General features: G+C 36.4%; 3 long non-coding RNA genes and 1 pseudogene across 6 annotated transcripts in view; 3 read left to right on the forward strand and 1 right to left on the reverse strand.

Moving 5' to 3' along the window:
- LOC309659064 overlaps window positions 1-22,117 on the forward strand; it is a 1,106,759-nt gene that overhangs the window by 422,318 nt on the left and 662,324 nt on the right. The gene's annotated exons all lie outside the window — the stretch shown is intronic.
- LOC309658935 (coiled-coil domain-containing protein 6 pseudogene) overlaps window positions 1-22,117 on the forward strand; it is a 583,785-nt pseudogene that overhangs the window by 145,099 nt on the left and 416,569 nt on the right. The window lies entirely within an intron of this gene.
- The window catches only part of LOC309659008, a 637,438-nt gene that overhangs the window by 67,116 nt on the left and 548,205 nt on the right, over window positions 1-22,117 (forward strand). The gene's annotated exons all lie outside the window — the stretch shown is intronic.
- Window positions 1-22,117, reverse strand: part of LOC309659027 — an 82,914-nt gene that overhangs the window by 16,156 nt on the left and 44,641 nt on the right. The window contains exon 2 of the long non-coding RNA XR_014262517.1: window positions 4,152-4,289. This is a non-coding gene — a long non-coding RNA (uncharacterized lncRNA). The remainder of the gene's footprint in view (window positions 1-4,151; window positions 4,290-22,117) is intronic.

Raw genomic sequence — 22,117 nt, forward strand, 5'->3', positions numbered from 1 at the left:
TTTCAGTATCACCCTTTTATCAATAGCCTCTTTTCAGATTAAAAAATCCTTTGTTCTAATTGGGACATACCAACATTTCTAAAAGATCTTCTTTTGGGTATTTTCTTTGCAAGTACTGAGAAAATGCCCTCTGCTATGTAGCTGAATGCAGGATTGGTTACTTCGTTGATGGTATTTTAACCCCTATAAGCTATTAAACAAACCTGAAATATGATGAAGGAGCTCAAGTTTTAACACGCTGAAATAAATGAATAATCCAAATCATATTCTTAGCTTTAACTAAAAGAAAACACATGTGAAAAGGTGCAAAGAAATGCAGGAAGATAGGGTTTAAGTGGTCATCTGGTATAGAAAGGGTATCAGGAGATTGAACAGTGTTGTTCTCTCTGATTTAAATTGTCATTAAAAACAGACTCAATCCTGAAGTGATAATCACAAGCTTTAAATCACCTACTCTGAATGTCTCAGAAAGTAGAAACCTCATCTCTCAGGAGGAAAAAGTAAATCAGTACAATGTGCCCACCAAAGAAGGCAACTCTGTGCGGGCAGCAAAGGAGGTTCCCATGCAGTTTCATCTCTTAGGTGGACCAGAGCGTATGGCGTTGCCGTGAGAAAATGTCCATGAACGGAAACAACGCTTCATCCAGAAAGAAGAGATCTTACAACGTAGCCAGCAAAAGAGTGCTTCAAAAGTAACAATGTGAGACACACACACACACACACACACACACACACACACACACACACACACACTGCCAAAGGTCTGTTTCTCATTAAATTATTAAGAGTATTTGAAAATAGACTAAATGTCTGTCCAAAGAAGTAAAATGGCTGCAGTTGTGTTATTGTTTGACAGCCTGTATATTATAAACATTTTCCGGTCTTTAATTATTTTATTATATGGAAATACCAAAATTTACTAATTTAATCCTCTGTAGTTGGACATCAGGTTTTCTTTTCCTTCACTAGTATCAAGAACTTACTTGAATATAAGTCTTTGTGCACATTCATAACTTCCTTCTAATACATTCTTAAAAATTAACTTGCTATGTCAAAGAGTGCACATGTTTTTCAGGCATTTCTTGCATAGCACCAATTTGCTTGCCCTAGAGGAAAATCATGCCAATTTATACTTCCATAGACTAGGAGAGTAGTTCTTTCCTTTTACTGAGTATAACAATTTAAGTTTTTTCATTTCAAAAATGTGCAAATTTACTAAGTCTCTTTATTCCACATATTGTTTTTTAATCTTCTAAATGCATTTTTTTCTGATGTATTTTTTAAACCATCAGTTGTATCAATATCAATATGTTCCTTAAAGGTTCTCACTTTGTTGTTAATGATGTTAGCTAATCGCCTGTAATTTCTTCTAGATTTTTATTGTTTAATTTTAAAAGGATATTTTAATTCACCTAGAAATAATTTTGATGTATAGAGTGAGAACAAAAACTAATATCCTTCTACTTAAAAAAAAGTACATTAAAAACTATATACCCAAATTTAATTTTTGTTCAAAAATCATTATCTTAGGAATCATATTCACACATTCTAATGATACTCAGAACATATTTGTAACTTTTATCTAAAATTGTCTTCAATGTCAGTAGAAACTTCATAAAGCCACATAAACACACCACTCAGGGGTTTATATGTGGCTTTGATTCTGATCAGAAGTGGAACGACTCAGCATGATCACTTACCTCATTCAGTAGACTTGGCTTTGATTGGCTTTATGCTCTCTCTAAAAATACAATTTGACCTCAATTGATGAAGATTCACCATCACTAAGAATATTTCAAAGGATTTGGACCAGTGGTACCCAAAAATTCACCAAAGAGGACTTCCAAAAATATTCTGAGTAGTGGCTTCCTAAAGTAACTAATTTGAAATTGGCAACACTAATTTTGTTGTATCCATTCTGATTTGGTTGTTTGAATTTTGGTTTTCATTATTTAACAATTGTGCTCTCCATATTTTCTCTAAGGATCAGCTTTCTAAGTGACCAACGTTATGTATTAAACATCTCTTGTGCGGTTTCAAAATGTTCATATACTTGTGGGAAAAACCATTTATATCAAAGCAAGGAAGTGTGTGTGTGCGCATGCACGCGTGTGTTTTAACCAGACTAATTAATTCTAGGACATATGTAGCAAAGTGTCTCACAGAGATAGGATTATGAACAATATTCTTATTAAACATAGATTCTTCTTGTAGTAGATTTAGTAATGAGAAGCACAACAAGCTAAGAACACAAATATGTTATGCTAATTAATAAAAGTGTATGTTCCAATAACACACTCTATGGACAGAAACTTTATTTCCAGAAATACCAAACAGAGCATAGGGATATATTCTATGAAGTCAAGAAGGGGAAGAAGTTTTATTTAGAGATTGTAAAGTAGTGCATCTAATTTCTTCCTATTCACTTTTTTTTTCTTCCCTGTAATGCCCGTGGGTGATTCCTGTACCCTGAAGCTACCACAGGTTCTTCCCACTCCTGGGCCCTAAGGTATTTGATTTTGTAATTCTAAAATTGGAATTTTTTTAAAACATTAAGCACTAATTAAACGAGTAAAGCCCCATACATTTGAGAATTCTGGTTGTTCTTTTTGAGAAAGGATATAATTAGGAAAGAAGGTGAGGAGGGGATTTATCCTTCAATTATGAAAGGAAGAGTAATGAAATGATTAATTCTTTACCTTTTGGAGTCTACTAACCTTGTGACCTGTAACCTCTTAATTCTTACCTGGAAGTTCAAGAAGATCTCACAGGCTTTTGGGGGTCAAGTTTTTTGCTCAGGGAAGTTTAAGGAGCACCAATGGAAGCCCCCTGGCCATTCCCTCTTCTCTTCCCAGTTCCAGCTTTATTCTGCCCTTTGAAGGATCTTGTGTGCACGTGGGTGGATGTTATAGCCACATGTCCACATTCAAGCTCTGTCCGTCTTCCCCAACAGCCACCTCATAGCCACAGCTCGGAACTGACAGCACCACCTCCATGACGGTACCCACTCAGGTGGTGCTGTCAGTTACTGAAAGAATGGACAAGGAAAGGGCCTCTTCAGGCCCCAGAAGCAAGCTCAGGGCCATTAGAGCAGAGTGTAGAGGGATGGGCTCAGGATCCAGGTGGGCGTGTCTTCTTAGCATCATGTCTTCCTCACTGCATGGAGGGTAGCAGGCTGGAGGAAGAGCCCAGAAGAGTTCTCTAAGGCACAGAGCTTGGGACCCTTTCGCCTCAGTCCAACGTGGTAATGATTTCCAGGGACTGGAATCTTGGTTACTCATCTAGTCTTGGTTCCCAAACCAGCACTTTCATTCTGCCATGTTCTTCCCAAAGACCGCAGCTTTTCCTGAGACCTTGATTTTAAAGATTTTGTCTCCATTTTCTTCTGCTGATGACTTGGATTTCTGTCTGTCTGCTCCAGGCTCCTTGAGCATCTTATTGATTAATCCAGAGAGCTAGAATCTCCACTCAGCATCTTTTGAGCATGATCCTCATGCTGACTGCTAGCCTTAACTCACACCATAGCCTGCCTCTGGCTCCTTCTTCTGACCACCTACTGTGCTCTAGTGGGCTTGCCCTCTGCTCTCATTGTCTGGTCTGATCTGGAATCAAGTGAAGCCTCTGTAGAAGAGATTCCGACAAATACACTTGTCCTGGAAAGGACGGCTCCAGGCCTACAGAGAAGTCAGGAAACAGTAGCAACAAGGCACCCAGGAACAGGCCTCTAAAAGACTGTTTTGAATCCATTACCCTTAAGTGATTAAGAGGCCATTTCAAGGAGAGGCCTCATGTCCCTTCTGAACATATGTACAATGATCCTAAAAGGAATCAAGCAGATCTACCTTTAGTGTAGGCCTTACCTCGCAAAAGCATTCTTGCCTTTCTTCTTACAGATGCCTTAATTACTTTAATGGGGATACAGTCTTTCATTCCATAATTTGAGAGAAAAGGCTTAAAATACACAGGCCTGACTATGGTTAGGCATTTGCAGAAACTCATTCACACTAAAGTGTCATCAGTCAATCAATCAGTTAGCAACTATAAATGGCAGACATTAGATCTCTTCCTTTTTTGATGAGCGTGTGTAGGGGGAAAGATAGTAGAAAGAAACTTTGAAAAAGCAATGCTTCTGCATACGTGGGTGGAATTACCATTGAGACGAGGAAAGAAGAACATAAATGGAAGGCTGGGAACCTCGAAGACAACACCAAAAACTTCACAGATTCCCTCATATTCTCATTGCCAGACTGAAGGTAGAATTCAGTCCAATTCAATTCCACTCTTAGGACCTAGGGTTCAAAGAACATAATCTGTAGAAAATTAACCAGCAATGTGATTATGTTTGAAGAATAATATCACACTACATATTCTGTGGAGGAGAGACAATAGGTATGTTCAACTTACATTTTGAAACCTGAATGCACTGATGTGAAGCAGCCTTTCGTGTTGTGTGGAGTCTGAGGGTGTCGCACATTGAAGCGTGGGATCTGGCCTGTGGTTACCACGACCGAGGATCTTTGAATAGCTACCTTCATACATCATTTTCTGCTCTTATCTTGACTTTGCATCTTAGGGCAAACAAATTTCATAGCAATAAAAATAATAGTAGATAACATTTTTTGAACAAAGTATTTGGCTAAACAAGCTACTTGGATTGCATTATTGAATCCTCACAGCAACCCTAGGAGACAAGTTTGAGGATGGAGGGTTAGGAATTTTACTAACTTGCAAAAGTTACGGAGACAGAGATTGATAGTACCAGGATTCTAATCTCATTCCATGGATACTCATGGAAAATTTTGTTGTCCAGTGCTAAGTCTAACAGTAAGAGCTACACTTTATGGTTTCTTCTGTATATTTTGTATTCATGTCACTCTTTGCCTCAGGGCTTTGTGTTAGAGGGGATGTTTTGCAACGGTAAATGGATGACTAAACATCATAATCACCTATGATTTAACTGTTCCCAGGATAACATGTTTTCAGCTATGTAACTGTTCAATAAGTGAGATAAAAATAAGTGGCATAAAGCTATCCTTAAAGATGGCTAACAATAAATTAACATGGCAAGAAATGGCTTTCTCATAGGAATCTAAGCAGAGCCACATGCACGAAATACCTACTTTAAACATGCAAATAAGTTTGATGTCAATCTGCTTTTCAGAACTTCTCTGCTTAAAGGATTTTGTTCTTTTTCAAGTAAACAAGCTAGAAGGCTCTGATTAAAGTAGGTTAGACTCACGGCAGAATGTTTGAGGGAAGCAACATTTTTGCCACAAGATGCTTTGCTCCTAGAAGCTAACACTAGAGTTATGGTGGGAATTAATAGGATTATTGAAACTAGATGGCAATTAATTTATTGATTAATTTTGTTATTAATTGTGCAAATATTTATTGCACATCAGAGACAGATAATGTATTAAGATACCATGGTTTGCTCTGTGGAGGACACAAATACTAGCCATATAAAGGCTCAGGCTTTTTGGTTTGTATCAATAAAAACCAGCTGAGGCTAACATTGAATCAAGAGGAGACTTAGTTTAAGGAGATACCGAATTCTAAGAAAGGGAATATACCTAGGGATGTTCCAAGGGGTCATGGAACTTATTCCCTTATCACTGTGGCCATGACTACTAACCCAGTGCTTGGCACATGGAAGTACTTGATTACCAATTGCAGCGTAAATTAAGGGCTGAATCAAGAGCAGAAATGTTTGTACCAGGAAACCCAGAAAGTGGTCAATTTCCATGTCTTATCTCTTTGCCTTTGCGTTCATGTTTCCCCATACTCACTAGAGAGAGACTATGGCTGCTCTACCATCCTGGAGTTTAGATATTATAGTCCAGTTATACTTCCTCACTACCTGTGATTCCAACTGGCTCCAAGTGAATGCCCAGCCATAAGACTTGGCTTGGCCCTCATGGCCAGGAGTGAGATTATGTGGAAAAATATGGCTGCTGGGGGCACACCTAGAGAGAGCAATTCTGAGGGTGATGTTTATTGCAGCCTCGGCACATAACTCAAGAAGTGTTTACACCAAGCAAAAATGGATCCTGCAGTCCCAGGGCCTTTAGATATGTATATAAATATACATTGTTTCTCAGGGTACTGCACTTGAGCCCTCTGACTCTATTTACTCTCCCTACAAACACGCTACTTACACCCCTGTTTTCAGATAACCTCTTATAAGTTGATGATTTCCAACTCTATTTTCAGCATAGAGCTCTCTCCTGAGCTCCAGATGCACCTATCCAATTTCTTACTTAATTTCCCATGCATGTCTATTAGACAGCTCACTTTTGATATGCTCAAAACTGAGATCATCTTCCCTCCAAAATCTGTACCTTCTCTAGGATTCTTTAGCATGTAAAAATGAATACCGTTTTTGAATCTATAGTAAAGACTGTGGTGAATGTTGGCAAGTCGCTCTCGTTAGAGGTAAAAATATAAAGATACAAAAAGGACATCTTGGAATTTGGAACAGAAAATTAAAATCTAAAAACTGCCAGCAATATCACACATTAATAAAATGTGTGCCCACACATAGTCTGAAAACAATATGTAATTTGGGAATTCAAATCAATTCATTTGGCCACTGGAGTAAGACTTAGTAGTTGGGTGAGGATACATCCCAGTTTCCCTGAAACAGTTCCAATTTATTCCTGTTGGCCCAACATCCTATCTAGTTTTGTATCTGTTTCCAATGTTTAATTTTTGATGAAGTATTATTAATAGTTGAATTAAAATAGTCTTGGATGGGCTTAGTAGAAAGAATTCCACTTTTTTATTCTAGTTTCTGCCATGAGCTCATGTAGTAATGTGTGAGAGGTGTGTACAGTGAACAGAATTCACACTCTATTACTAGTGACAGTAATGATAATCCATGTATCTTTTCCTAGCTTTTTCCAGACACAATGTAGCTAAACTCCCATTTCATCTAAAGGCAGCTAACTCCATGTGGTATCGGTATGGTCATGGGAGGGGTATCACACTCTGATGCCCCTGATGGTATTGTTAAACTAATTAGTTGTGCCAGGGTCCATACAGTGCTCTGTGAGATGCATGAAGTCATCAATCAGTGGAGTCAATGAGAAACATGGGAAATGATAACTTGGGTGTACATGAAACATAAGCAGGTAATAAAGGCTGAGCAGCCTTGCCCTGGAAGATATAGAGAGTAATTTAAATACTCTTGCTATGATAATTTGATATTTATTACATGGTGCAAATCTATAACTATTCAATTGTTTTATTTTGGGGAATACTTTTAAAATTTCCTACAGAATGAAGTTCAAGCTTCTTGTCATAGAATGCTTCTGCCTAGCCTCTGCACCTCAGTTCTTGCCTCTTCCCTCCATGTACTCTTCAGTTCTGCCACATCTATGCATCACATATACTATCTTCCCCCAGGACATGAAGCAGAAAATATTTTCTCAGCCTCATAATTTTCCCCCGTTTCTCTGCTTGGCTTTCTTAGCATAAGGTGCATTCTTTTACTATAGCACTTAACATAGTCTACTACAATTGTGGATTTGCTATCTTCCTCTCTAAACTGTGTCGTTGGAACAGAGAATCTGTATTTCCTTCAATATTCCCAGTAATAAAAATATTCCCTTACACGTAATATACATGCAATAAAATCATATTGCATACAAGGTAGAAAATAAGTGCTGTAATGAGGCACAGGTAAAGTGTTATATGAGAGGAAGCAAAGAGATAAGTGATTTCTAGCTAGAGAGAAAGGGGAAAATTCACACAGCATTTAATTTTTTAATTGATCTTGTGGTATGTATTGGATTTGGGGAGAAAGAAATCCTAGGCAAAAAGTACAGCATAAGAATATAGAAAGTGTCCTGGAAACTGAGAATTTAAGTGTGGGTAGTGTAAATTATAACATGAAGTTGAGTGGTGAGAAATATTTAGAAGGTCTAGATCGAAATTCCTGAATGGCAGACTGTCTAAAGTTCAGAATTTATCCTGTTAATAGTGAGAAATATTCTGAGTGTTTGGAGTCAAGCATCTTCATGTAGTCTGAAAACTGTATGTGAGATGGCTTCATAGGAGGAAAAAAAAAGGAAACCAAAAGGAGAAAATCACTGTACAAACTAGGTGAATAAGTAGTGCTGTCCTGTAGCCAGATTGTATTGGCTTGTGAGAGCCAATTGCTAAGGTTTCAGGATTTTTGTAAGTCAGTTTTTATATACAATCATAATTAAAAATGGAATTATGTAAACTTAGAATTAAATAATTTATATGCAAATAAAGGTAATAAATATTCAAAACTATTCACGTCATACTTATTTTACTATTATCTATGTATTTGAGGTCACACGTATCTGTATGGTTCAAATAAGATAAAATTATGTATTACTCCACATCTCTTCCCAACTGTGTTTAGTGACGTTATGATGCAGTAGTGTGACATCAGTCACGATGGGAGTATTTACACTACAGCAATTGGCAAATGCTACAATCATGACTTTCCCCTACAAAATTAGAATTGACTTGCATTTATTAATATTTTTGCTAAGATTATAACTTTATGCTTTCTCCCCTACATTTATCAAGGTCCCTTAATATATAAAGTAATATATTTCTTTGGACAAACTTGAAATGGAATTACTATAAGCATATGTACACATAGCATAGTAGTATTTTTTAAGAATCCATAAATATATTTCTCTGTGTGAGTTCAGAGGCAAGAAGAGTGTTAACTAAGAGAGTGAGGAAAAATCAGAAAGTATTGTATTTTTGATCAATTCTAACAACAAAAAATATATATAAACACATATTTCCAAATAAGGTCACATTCAGAGGTTCTGGATGGACATGAATTTTGGGAGGATACTATTCAACCCATAACAGCTCATAACTGAGTTCAAAATTTCAGGAAATACTAAAATAATTTAAAAATTACAGATATGGGTTTTCTAAGTAATAAAATTATGTCCTGGTTTATTTCATATTATATCCTCACTCATTTTTCACATGGTTTAATGTCTCCTTGCCTCGTTGCTCTAGTTTCAGGTGGCTGCGGCTTACCCATAAGAAAGGGTAAGCTAGCCCCTGTGGTTGATCTTTATGGGAATACAAGATGACAGGTAAACTGAATGCACTCTTTCTAAATATTTGACCCACAAATGTAGCCAGACACTTAAAAATAAAACCTGTGTTTCCTAGCTGTGTGGTTATATTAATATCAGACAAAGTAGACCTCAAGAGGAGGAGTATTGCCAGAAATAAAGAGGGCATTTCACAATGCTAAAAGGGTCAATTCATCAGGAAGACATATCTTAAATGTGTATTCACCTAATAAAAAGAGGCTTAAAATCCGTGAAGCAAAGAAGATGTAGTCAAATCCACAATCATAATTGGACATTTTTTAATACTACACTCTCAATAATTGATAGAACATATAGACAGAAATATCAATAAGAATACAAAGAATTTGAACAGTACTATCAACACTCTTGAGCTAAGTAGTATTTATAGAACACTCCACCCAACACTACAGAATACACATTCTTTTCAAGTTTATTCAGGAGGTTCTCCAAGGTAGACAATAGGATAGACCAAAAAATAAGTCTCAATGAATAAAAAACAAAAGGTTATCTTACAAAGTATATATTCTCTAGCCGCAACAGAATTACATTAGAAATCAGTGATTTATTAAAAAACACTCCAAATATTTTGAAATAAAAAAAAAAAAAGAGCTGCTTAATGATCTCAACTCTTAAAAAGGATGTCAGTTAAACAACTTAGTCAACTCTGAATTCCTGGTCGGCAAAGAAAAATTTTGGTCAAGAAAATTAAAACTCAGAATCAAATAATCCTTTTGAAATTTATGGGTAATGGGGCTCTTTAAAGTTATCTTATATATTGCCATTAATCACTGGCTTGCTGCATTTATAAAGATGTATTCATCAATATAAATAATCCTTTCAGGTATCCTAAGATTATTTACAAAAATACATAATATTACTTTTAATGGTCCCATCTTTTAAAACTTCTAGGATCTCAAAGCCTTTCTGGAGCAGGAAAGAGACTTGCCAATTGTCTTGGAAATGTAAAATAAACACTTTTTCTATATATGTTAATGCCATTGTTTATTGACTATTTACTCAGCTCCAATGTAACTGGGGTCATTAGCAAAGTAAAAGCAGCTCAGATCCTGTCGATACCTGACCTTTAAAATAGTTGTACAGTCTGTGTTCCTGGATGTCAAACCAGCTAGCCCCCAATGTGGCATCTTAGCTGTTGTTGCAGTGCAAGTAGAAGCAGAGGTGCCATTCCTTGTTGAAAACTTTTTGGGAAAAAAAATCTTCTGCTGTAGACATGGTGTTTCAAAAATCAGACAAAATATATTTCATGGAAAATCTATTTTGAGATCGACATTCATTTGAAAAGCTAAAACTAGCATCCGGATAAAAAAAGGAAGGGATGAAACATCAAACTGAAAATATCTTCCTATATTGTGACATTTTCTCAGATGTAAATGAGACCACCTTTAAGGCTGTCACAAGCAAAGAAATCCAACTGGGGTCTTGATGACTGAAGGGATGTTGAAGAATCTCTCATCAGCGGACCATAAAGAATAAAGCAAAAGCTATCAGTAATGTGCAGATGTTATCAGGATGTGACTTCAGCACAACCCCACATCCCAGTGGAGAGACAAAACTGCAGATGTTTAGTGTATTACAGGAACTAACCGCCAATTCTGTTTTGCTTCTCCTACTTTATAATGTTTAATTTTTTTTAAAGACATGAATTGCACTTTTGAAGAGCTTCCTGCAACCTGAATCACTTTGTAAGTCTAATTGCTTACAACTAGGATGCTGGGAGCTCTGGGTGAAGTGGCAGATCAATTACTACTTGGGTGTGGGACAGTGTGGAGTATGCAGGGGTGGGATGTGTTTGAGCATTCAGACGCAGGTGATGGGAAGAGAGTTCTCATTGTTGTGTGATAGGAACCCTAGGTGCCAGGTAGACCTGTGTACTGATTTGACAACAAATCTACTTTAAATCTGCTCAAGTCCTGACAAACCAAAAGAATTCACAGAAGCTCGAATTTGTTACAGTACAAAATATTTGGAGATGTGAAGCAAACAGTCCTGCCCAGATGATTCTTTTCTTCTTTTTAAGTGAAAAATGGTAGAGTAGTGATTTAATAGATTATTTATATAGCTTCAAAAGAAATTATTTGCATTGGTGAGAATTCATTTTTGGGGAACATCTGGGTTTTGATTTTTATGTTCTTGAAATCAGCCAGTTGTAAACTCATGAACCTATATTCATTTTGACTGGTTTAGATGTCGTCATTTTCCAAGAAAGTTTTGTTTTTCAAATAAAAGCAGCCTAGCTATGCTCTGTTCAGACGCTGGTGCCCTCTTCTGCCCACTGCAGGTCTCTACTCTCCTGTCCCCTCTGCTCTCCACCCCCAGTGGCTCTTCTCTCCCTCAAGGAGCCTGTAGGACCTTCCCTTCAGTGTCTTTAGATCTAATGAGTCTACATCTTCTGGATCACATGGACTGAAGGTTATAGAACAAATCATAGAAAAGGGAAAAAAAGGTAATTAAAAAAAACCAAGATGACCTCTTAGAGAATAAAGACATAAACCACGCTAATTTGGAGGATGGGCTTGTATTTCAGGAAAAAAAAATGTAATTTACATTCAAAAGAGTAAATATTAGGAAGCATACCACAGAATTACATTCTAGTAATTACATTTGGTAGAAATGATTACATCTGGTATTTAAAAAGATGAAAAATCAGAGGCAGATATCACCTGGAATAAGGGCTGGCTTAACATATATGAGTTCTTAAATTAATTTTCTTTGAGATTCATGAAAGGAGAAAGCCAGAAAATGGGGATAACGTACTGCACTTGATTCCAAAGGGAAGAGACAAGAGAGAAACAAAAGCAAAAGGAGAGCCCTGCTTTATCCTAGAAGGCTCAAGTAAGCAAAGAAATTCTAATCTGATCATTAGAAACAAACCAAATCAAAGACAAAGCAATTCCTGGTTTTAAACCAAAGACAAAGCAATCCCTGGGTTTAAAGCACATTTACCTATTTATGTCCACACGGACTGAATGTAATGGAAAGTGAACACAATTCATCTCTAAGGGTTGGTTTATTGTGGGCTTGTGTTCTCTTCATGTTTGTTTTCCTAGTACCCAGCACAGTGCCTGGTACTTTGACATTGTCCAATAATGTTGATTTAATCAAATCATTGAACAAGAACAAAGAACCCTATTCTGAATATTGGATGAAGTGAAAGATTCAGATATTTGAAGACTTCAACACTCTTTGTCTAAAGGACCACCTAAAACTTATAAGAAAATTTCACATAATTTTTATGTCAGGATAGGCAACTACAGAAGGAATGAAGGAAATTTTTTAGTGTAAGACGGTTCTACCTTTGCTAAGATGTGACCGACTGAAAACCTCAAAATATTTTGAGGAGATGCTATCTGCCAAAGGGATTACCACAATACATGTAGGATCAAAGAAAATTCCACATTTTACCCTGGTGATTAGCTGTAATTAAATAAAGTAAGTCTTTTTAAACTTCATTAGCAGCAAGATGTTTGCTACAGCAGAGTGGGCACAAATCATCCATTCTTAATTAAAAGATAATCCGCAGGATGGCCATAATCTTCTTCAAAAAATACACCATTTCCCCCTGAAAGATTTTCTCATCAAATAAGGATAAATAACAGTTTCTATGAGTTTAAGCCACGAAGGAAGGGATGCTCCTCCCGTTTGCTTGAGTGAGTGCTGAATGTGGCTGATAGCATCACTTTGGCATGCTATTATCTAAAATGGTAGAATACCTCACTTCAGCAAAGTCTGACATAAATCTTTGAAAACAAAGACGTTGCATATGTATGAGCTGAAATAGATATGACAGTGTTGGCACATTAATATTCCTGTCACTAGGGGGTTTCAAACTTTTAAGGAGAGGATGAGAATGAATTCAGACTGTAGCTGGTAAAATAGGGCAACATACAGTAGGACAATTAGGCATTGCTAACCATAATAAAACATGTACAGAGAAAGGGTTCCCCTGCTCCCTGCCTTTGGTTAACAATGACTGTGGGATTATCCTTGGGAATGCCAAGAATAATTAATTTGGCTTAGAGATTTGCGTGGTTGTTCTAAGCATACTGATAAAAATGTTCCGTGAAGACCAGTCCCAGTCAATAGAAGAGAGAACTGTTTTTCCTTGTGTAGCCACTGTGGTGGTTCATGGCTAACAGATGTTTCCACTTATTCCTCAACAACCCTCATTAAAAGTAACTGTGAGGCCTAATTGACTAGTTCTCCACATAGTTGGATCTACGTAGAAAATAGTCCTATCACTGTATGTTTTACAATGATTTCTTTTCCCGTTTTTTTGTTGCTGATATGAAAAGCTTTACCATGGCCTTTTCACTTAACTTCTCAGGAAGAAGTAAATGGATGAAAAATAAACTTTTTCCTCCATCTTTCTCTGGATGGACTTACTGTGTGTTGGGAAGCTCTACTTGGAAATGCCAACCATTTTTAGAAAAGCCTTGTAAATCATCAAATTCTAGAAAATCATCACTTACTAGGGAAGATGACATAACAGTTGTATTAGATTTCATTCTGTAGGGGAGTGGGCAAGAGTTATTCAACACCAGGTCCTAATGAAAAATTGTCACTAAGTTACAGTTCTGGTGTTTGAAGCTGATGTTGAAATGTCAGAATTTTTCTTTTGGTAAAACATATGTGTTGACCTGGTGAGTGGATATGAGGGGCTGCTTAAAAGCTTTTTTTTTTTTTTTTTTACCAAAAGCTTTTTGGACATGTTGGGAGGCTTGGTCTGAGCCTTGACGGCAGTCACCAGATACAGGAAAAAAAGGCTTCAAAACCTCTCCTTTGCCAAAGGGACAAGAAATAATATCTGACAAAGGCATCACTAGCAAACATGATGGCGAATCAGTAATTATACAGGCTACAAAGGAGAGCACATCTCACTTCCAAATGTCTTTTTTCTTCTTCTTCATATTTTACTAATAGCATCTCATAGAGGTGCTTAGGTCAGTATTTTTAAAAACAATTTAATATATGACTGTGCTTTGGGTTAGGTTTAACTCCTTTATTAGACTAATGCTATTTGTCATTTCATGCACGTGTCAGCATTGTTTTTGAATGGCAAAAAAGGTTGGGAATAAACCGAGCACAAAGAGAGACACTCGCAGCTCACTATATGTAATTTTGCTTTAGAAAGGAATAAATATTCCATGAAGATAGGTTATATGCCACTTGCAAAATGTTGCTATCTCTTAAAGGGAGTTACGTGTTGAAAGAAAAAGATTTACAATAAATTAAATAATGTTAGTGAAGAAATGGCAGCAAATTTGACCAGATCCAAGTTGCATAGCTTCACTCTTTAATCTCAGACTCTTTGAATGTATTGTTCTTGATTTTGGAAAACAAGTAAGAGAAAGGCTTTTCAAAAGGAGTTACAAGATTAAATTTAAATGTCACAATATTACTTTGTTTTTCATCAAATAGTACACCATGAAAAATTTACGTGTACAAAATGAATTTTCATCCCATCTTACAAATAAATCATCATTAAAAGCATATGTCAAATGAATCGAAGTCCAAGTTTCAACCAGGATTGATGTGAAGAAAAAAAAAAAAAAAAAGATAAATGGGATGGAATATTTACTTCAGAAATAACTGCAACTTATACTTTCTCAAAATCTTTGCCTTTTTATTTCATAATAATCTGTTACTGATCAAAGATATACTATATCTCAAATAAGCAAGATGCTTCTGGTATAAAATTATTGACATGAACCGTAAATGAAAACAAAGTTACTTGGGCCTTGAAAACGTTCTCTTTCATGTTGCTTCATTGCAGACAACTAATGAATTGCAGTCTCTTCTTCTTTCCCTGACATATTTGGGATGGTTTACATGACTTTGAAAATGGCTTACATATTTTACCACCCACTATAGAATATTCGGAAGAGGGGAAGAAAAACGTGCATTTATTTTGCTGGTGGTCATTTTTTACCATCTCATTCAGTATCTAGGAATACCAACGTTATACTGATGAAAGGGAAAGGAGAAGAAAACCTAATCAAATGTATTAAAATACAAGAATATATTTTAAAGGCTCTCTTAGAAGATATTTGATAATTACCAATCAATGCACTTACCACACGGTCTCTAGTATGAAGGCACTGTAAGATCTCTGATAAGCACGTGCTAATCAAGCTGCCTATAAAGTGGCTGTAGATAAGGGTGCTCCTAAAATTATGTCTATAAACACCAGTTACCATTTTAAAAAGCACTAGGAAGATGTATTTTTTCCCAGCCACATTCACATAAAGAAATTTATTTGTACCCTTACAATTTCTTTCTTAGGATAATCTCTTTTGTTCTATCAGATCATATAGATTAAATTTACTGTGATATTATGTTTTCTGATAACTATGAAAGTCAGAATTTCAGCATACCACTGATAAAGCTATCATATCTCTGTTTATTATGTGTAATGCACCTATTGTGATTTAGACCCTTGCAAAGCTAAAAGCTTTTATTAAAACATTTCAGACGTATAACCATATTTGATTTCAAAGATGCAATATACCATATCTTGTTTATTTGAATTCAACGTTTGTCTTACGTTTTAGTACACCATACTAATTTCATTGTTTAAATGGAACAAAAATGGCCATGAGTTTGATTCTATATGGAACTGAAACATTTAACACAATAATCATTTCATATGAAATGTAGAAAACATACCTACAAACAAATGTGAATTTGATATTATCAATGAAGAAGAACATACCCTAAGAAACTGGTACCATTTAATGTTACATGCTATGGCATTTCATTATCTGGCAAAATAAATCTTCCATCTTTTGTTACCATTTTATATAAAATAAATGAAAGACCAACTTCTTTCCTTATCCTTGCATTGCTTACTCCTTGAAAAAACAGATATGTTTTATAAAAGAAGTTGTTATATTAAGATGTATGTCTGCTTTCCTTCAGAAGACAGATTAGAGTGCTTCAGCTGCCACTAAAGTTGTCGTTCTTTGTAACAAAATGTAATGCTGCATATATAAAAATGCAAAGTGTAATGTAGAGTCAAATGTCTCTCAGCACAAGAGTTGTTCGTTTTAGCACCCATTTTGTTGGTATTTATCAACTTACTAATTATAGGCAAATTGCTTCCAACACGAAAACTGTGATGATTAGCAGTTTTTTCTGCTAACTCTAGTCTACTGTAGTTCCGGTAAAGAATGTCAATAATCCAGATTCCTTTCTTTTTCCTGCCTTAGAATATGTAAAAATAAATTCATCAGGCTAGCATTTCTAAACTTTTGGGAAACGTGGTTTGGAAGGATGGGGGTGGAAAGAGGAAAAGGGATGGATTAAATATATCAAATCAAGAGAAAGTCTACTTGCTACTTGCCAGCAATTGGACAATCTTGAAGGCTCACTGGAGATTGGTCTAGCACAAAATGGAATTAGGTAATCCCAGTTTAGTAACAGAGTAACTGCGTGTGATTGCACAGTAATTGCATAGGAAGTGCATCAACTGCTAGCACCCAGCATAAAATCTCTGTGTTAAAGGGAGGGAGAAGAGTCTTAAGAATTACTTCACATACCATCATTGATACCCAGCAAATGTCTGACATATATTGTGTAAACCTCTCATATAACTATTCAGCAGAGCTATACGTTATTGCTTGGTCAGACATAAAACAGTTTGTAACCTTCAACTTTCCATTACAGTCCTTTAAAGTGAGCTCAAATGAAAATGGGAGTAACATACCCATCTAGAAAACCTTCTCATAACATGCAATACAATAAAAGGTTGAATTTGCTATCACCATTGCTAATTTCACCCATTTGTTTCTCGTTACAATAAGTAAACAAGATTAAATGCAAAATCTTACAGTTCAGAGGACATTACAAAGCAGAAATGTCTGTAACGAATACTGACTTAGTGTCTTAACCAACTTATGTGTCTCTAAGTGACTATTTCTCTCTGCTATGAAGTTTTTACAATTTTAAAGTTATATTGGCAGATTCCAGTCAACAATGATGTCTGCAGTGGCCTTCTTTCTCCGATACGTTGCTTTTAGTCTAATTGCTTATTTGCAGTCTCAGCAAGCAGAGAGAAGAATTTTATCCTCTTTGCCTTGTCTCTGAATACTAACTAGCTGGCCCAGCCGAGGCTCTCTAAAGAGAGAAACTGCATGAGAGACACACTGCATTTGACACAGTCAAGAGGTAAAAGAAAGAGCAAAACAAAAGTCTATTCAAGACTGAATCCTCTGATATTCTCCCCCATCCCCCAAACCCTTTAAAAATAAAGCAAAAGGGGGGAAAACCCATAAATCCATGCCTGAATGCCTGAGGTTGTCGGAATAAAGGACAATGAATGACAGGTGACTGTCAGCATAATTCTCAGTCTCCAAGTAATCACTTTTTGGCATTGTTGAACAAAAAAAGTGTATACATAACAAGGGAATATGTCATAAGTTCTCTATGTATGCACAGACAAGTTCAGTATAGGAGAAGCAGCTAAGCATTTCCACACGGGCCCACCGGTTTCCTTTCAGTTCAATGTGTTGTTGCTGGAAAATGTTCTCAAATTATTAAGTGTTTTTCTAGTGACAAAAATGCTAAATAACTTTGGGGAAACTACTGAAGGGTTATGAACCTACTTTCCTCTTACTTCTTTTTCAAAACGTATTTACAGAATGGGAGATCTGGCTTGATAAATAAAACTCCTTGCACACGTTGCTAAAATGTTAAAAAAAAAAAAAAAAAAAAGGAATAAGAGTCAACTGATGAGTTTTTCTGTTTGATTTTTAAAAGGCTCCTCTCCAGCTATTTTCCCCCAAGATCTCTGTACACTTTCATCTTCACAGACTGCCTTAATCTTCCTGTCTTTTTTGTTCCAACGTCTGATCAGTTTGTTTTAAAGTCATCTCCCCCTCCCCATTTGCTGGAACTGAAACTTGACTTCGGGCACTTGCAGTTACAAATGCCGATAAATGTGCAGTCCTTTCCAGAGAAAGGTGGAAAGTGCTGAAGCAAGAGAGGTTTTGATGATCATTTAAATAATGTGTATTAAGTTGTCTGTTGCATGAACTCCAGGTACAGAGAGATAACCAACGTGAAGTGACAGAGTAATTGGTAATTAAAAGAAGCCTGGCCTCTTCTCAGATTACTGGCGCACTCCAGTCTGCTGACCATCTGTAGTGGAAGGACAGGGATTCTAGCCTCAGTTCCACTGGGCTGGGGAAGAGACAAAACTACCCAGAGCCCCAAGCTTCTAGGTCCTGCCTAGAAGACGTGGTCATGAAGACGGTTCACTGTGGCCAAGTTTCTGATGCCAGGCGTAACCAGGCGACAGGCAGAAGGAGTGTAGAGACAGTGATCTGTGTCACTCTAAGTACTCACAGGGCACCATGAAGGCAAAGCTCCACTGCACCTACCACCCCAGCAGTTGTTACGAGGAAGGAAAGAGCTCGAATGAAATAAAAGGAGAAAAATAGGAGGAAGTTACTTTCCTGGTTACAACTTTTTTCTTTTGCTTGCTATAGAGGAAGAGAAAAATCTTAAAAGGATGAGCATGACTGAATGCTGTGTATTTATTTCACTATTAAATGTGGACAATAATTTGTTTTGCTTTTAAAGTGTGGAAGTTGAAAGTCCTTGAGAGAAAACAGTCACCTTATACAGACTTGAACTCAGTCTTCAAGAAGTTAATTTGTAGAATATTTAACAAACTGATCAGATGAGAATTTTCTTCAATTGCATATGAAATATGTCTTTGCACAGATAAGTGAACAAGATTGCTGGATTCTGTTTTTGTTTTTCACTTACAGTGGCTGTAACTTAAGCTGCCACTTTTGAGTATTTATTTCAGAAACCCAAATAGAAATGATTATATCCAACACTTGAAAATGTTTTCATATAGTCCTTATTTGTAGTAATATTTCTACTACGTTTTTATGATGGTCCTCATGAAAAAACTCCTAAAGAAAACAATAAGATTAAAAATCTTCTTGTCCTGGGACTTCCCTGGTGGCCCAGTGGCTAAGACTCCTGGCTCCCAATGCAGGGGGCCCGGGTTTGATCCCTGGTCAGGGAACTAGATCCCACGTGCCTCAAGTAAAGATCCTGTGTGCTGCAACTAAGAGCGGCGCAGCCAAATAAATAAATAAATACATAAATAAATAAAGGAATATTTTTAAAAAATCTTCTTGTCCTAATTGAGATTGACAAGTTTAGAGCTATTAAACTTAAAAGTCACAGATAAAATTGTTTTAAAATTCAGGATTAGTCTAATATTGCTTTTGGTTATTAGGAAAACCTGGGCATGGGAGTTATAGGACAGTGATATGAGACAAAGATTTGAGAGGAAATAGACCAAATTTCAACTTTTAACAAGTGAAATTAAATGTATGCATGTTTGATGAACTGATTTCTCTTTTTAGCGGGGGGGCAGGGGAGAGGAGGGCTCAAATGAACCAGAATTAAAGATGACTACTCAGTAGTTGCATGAACATTTTTTCTTAATGAAAATAGAATAATTATTATTTTAAAACCAAAGGTTTATTTGTGGATGATGTGTCAGTGTGCCTGTGTGTCTGTATGATGAGAAAGTAGAAAGAATTATGTTGGGAATAACAACTATTTCATACTAGAGCCTTTCAAAATGAAGATGTTTAATTCTTCATTTCATTATATTTAACAAGATTCCTAATATACAGTTGAAGAATTCCAATTATTTAAAAAAATAATGACCTTTGGATCAATCATATCTTGACAATTCCCAGTGAGAATTCAAGAAAAAACTCAAAGTCTTAAAAGTATAGAAATCTATGTGGTCACCATCATCATGAAATAACAGAAAGTTTCATATATTTTATAAATAAGATGATTATTTTTTGAGCTATTTATTTCTATGAAGGCTTAATTTTTTTTCCCTAATGACAAAGAACGAGGTGGTCAAGAGAAGGCATGAAATACCCAGCTGACAGTCATTTTTAAAGAGTAGGTGATAAATGCTTTCCTTCTGGAATCTGCTCAGCCAAAATACATTAGTAACTGTAATTTACCCAATATGGCGATCCTCTAGGTTGCACGTATGCAGGGCCAGGGCTGAGGAGTGGAGCGAATGACCACTGTGAGCCAGTAGCCAGGGAGGCAATGTGGCAGAGGTGGGGCTTGTACTCTAAACGGAAGGGAAGAGAGGTTGAGGAGAGGTCTGCAAGAGAAGAAAGAGCCTTGCTGGACAAAGAATGAAATGAGCAAAGACACAGATGTGATGATGAAGATAGGGGGAAAATGTCCATATCCTGACTTTCCCATTGCATAGATAGATAAGATAGAAGGATATATAGTTGCTGAATGCAGAACCTCATGTTGGGAAGTGAAATTCTGTGATAATAGTTTAGGAAAGTTTATTCCTTTCTATTAATGTAATTTAAAATTTATAAAGGAGAAGTTTTATCTTAATAATATAACAAATACTGAGAAACAGAGAAAGAGGGATATGAAAACCTGGCAACTTAAACTATTTTATCCCTTTTCTGGCTGAGAATGGAAATTCAGATTAGACATTCATGTAACAACTGGATTGACACCCTGCCTTCCCCCCACCACCCCGTGTTCTTCCTCCCCCTTGGCACCAGGACTGAAGTTCAAGAGCCTATGTAGCAGTGACTTACACAGTGCTGTTTGAGTATAAGTTGGTACAGTTTTTTTTTTCTGAAGAAAAAAACAAGCAAATGCTTTTATAGGTCAAAAACCTTGAAAATGTATATATACTAACAATTCTACTGCTTGGAATTTATCCAAGATAAGTACTCAGATAATCCAGGTAATTAAAATGGAATCCACCTAAATGTGAACTGTAAAAGATTGATTAAATAAACTATGTTATATCCAGATGTCCATCATTGCTTAATTCCAACCATGAGAAATCATCACTATTGACAATTGTTCTAAGTTCAGGTGAAATGGAGCAGTTATTCCGGATCAGCAACCCTTGGGACTGTGCACAGGTATCTGTGTGGGCAGTCTGTACTTCATACTTGATGAGATGCTTAAACATATGCAGATGCTTCCACTATGTTACATACGGCTGTTTGCCACCCATGTTCCTCCAGTGGGAAGGTTCATTGGTTACCAAGTAAGCAGTTTCTCTTTACACTTAATGGAATTTTAAATACCAATAGTATATCAAGACATAGAAAGAAGATATCAACTGTGTTCACAATAAGATGGCCTGTAGAAATCATCTTTGCTTTACCTATGCCCTAAAGATTTAAAAAAAAAAGATCAAAAACTAGCTAACATCTGTCAGAAAGAAGCAAATGTATGAGTAATGATTTTTCAGAGAATTATATAAAGCAATCACAATTGTGAAATTAAATTTTTCTTCACATATAGGTTATATATATATTTTTTATGAATGCTTTCACACTTACTCCAAGTGCTAAAGAGAGTATCAGTTGAAGCTAGAAATTCTCACAATTTTCATGGAGCGCTACCCTTGAAGGCTTCAAACGTCTGCTCATTACCATTTTAAATGCATTTATTTAAATCTAGCATTTACTTTCCTTTTCCTACCTGTAAATAATGCATTGGTAACATCAAAAATTTACTTTGGCGAAGATACTATTTTTCTCATAGAATAGGTTTGGGGCAGTAGTCAAAAATTTTTGCTAACCCACAGTAAGAGTTTCCCTCTCTACTGGAGATGACTGGCCTTGTGCTCCCCAGGGTCAGGTACCCGACATGAACACTCTCTGTGTTCCAGCAGTGCCTGACAGTAGAAGATGCTAAACAAATGTTTGTGGCAGGAAGAACACTTAGAGACAATCCTCACTCCAACGAAGTTAACTATACATTGTCCCCTGAGTACATTTTGCTCCTTCTTCCTGCCTACAAGCTGGTCAATAATCCTACAGTACCTACTGAAACTCTGCTCTTCCCTAAGTGTCACTCTCTCTATTATCCTCTCCTGATTAACTGAGGCTACTACCATTTCCCCTTTCTTTAAATATTTAGATTTTTATCTGTTCTCCCAATATCGCATG

This window comes from Balaenoptera physalus (genome assembly GCF_965194825.1).
Source record: "Balaenoptera physalus genome assembly, chromosome: 3".
Lineage (NCBI taxonomy): Eukaryota > Metazoa > Chordata > Mammalia > Artiodactyla > Balaenopteridae > Balaenoptera > Balaenoptera physalus.